The sequence below is a fragment of the Pinus tabuliformis genome, chromosome 8 (assembly GCF_031772625.1).
Source record: "Pinus tabuliformis cultivar Carrire ecotype Pingquan chromosome 8, CPIR1, whole genome shotgun sequence".
NCBI classification, from domain to species: domain Eukaryota; kingdom Viridiplantae; phylum Streptophyta; class Pinopsida; order Pinales; family Pinaceae; genus Pinus; species Pinus tabuliformis.
In genome coordinates, this window is record NC_142294.1 from 367,319,432 (window position 1) to 367,320,260 (window position 829).

General features: G+C 29.2%; 1 non-coding gene across 1 annotated transcript; it reads left to right on the plus strand.

The window, feature by feature from the left end:
- Window positions 1-262: 262 nt before the first annotated feature.
- LOC149235643 (small nucleolar RNA SNORA5) lies at window positions 263-414 on the plus strand. Its single transcript, XR_016246917.1, has one exon. It is a non-coding gene; the product is annotated as a small nucleolar RNA SNORA5 (small nucleolar RNA).
- Window positions 415-829: the final 415 nt, after the last annotated feature.

Genomic DNA, 829 nt, shown 5'->3' on the forward strand with positions numbered 1-829 from the left:
AAAAAAACCTAAAAACATTGAAAAAATTAACTTAAAAATCCATTAAAACTCTAAAATGAAAAATTCTTAACACTAACCCTAACTATTCTTTTAATATAAAACCAAAAAAATCAAGCTTAACGAGTTAAATATAGTTGCAAATTGCAATATTTGATCCTAAAGTTACTAATGATGGTTTTGGGCCATCCCATGATGAACCGTTGTTGAATGCTAGCCTTATCTAAGCAATGATTGAATTTATAATCATTGTTTTTTCTTTCTGTGCATTAATGTCAAATCATTATGGCTTCTATGATTATGTTCCATGTGGTTTGTGAGGCTTAGTGGCCTTGATGTATGCCCAAGCAATTATTCTAACTTTATGATTATGGACAAATATGATAGGATTATGGACAAATTTGATAAGTTATAGAGCTTTACCAATCTCCTTTTTCACTTAGGGTGGCTAATAAATGATTCACTTTGAAAGATCTATGATTGTGTTAAAAATGTTGAGGTGATTGGTATAAAAAATTGTAAAAGAAAACAAATTCATAATTTAAAAAAAAAAAAAACTTTGAAATAAATAAATTAACATAAATTTACTTTTACAATTTTTTTTAAAAGTATAAGAGAGATTTATGCTATTTCCATGAATTTAATTATATACCATAAAGGTCTATGTAGGGTTAACATCAACTAGTGCTTTAAAGCCCAAGTCAATTGTCCTTTTGTTAGAAAGTGATCTATAGATAGGTGGGCATATTTTCGCACCCCAATTTCAGCCATTCTTCTGTGGACACGTGTTCCATACTTCGTGAGCTACGCAATGGTCTTTTTGATAGACACG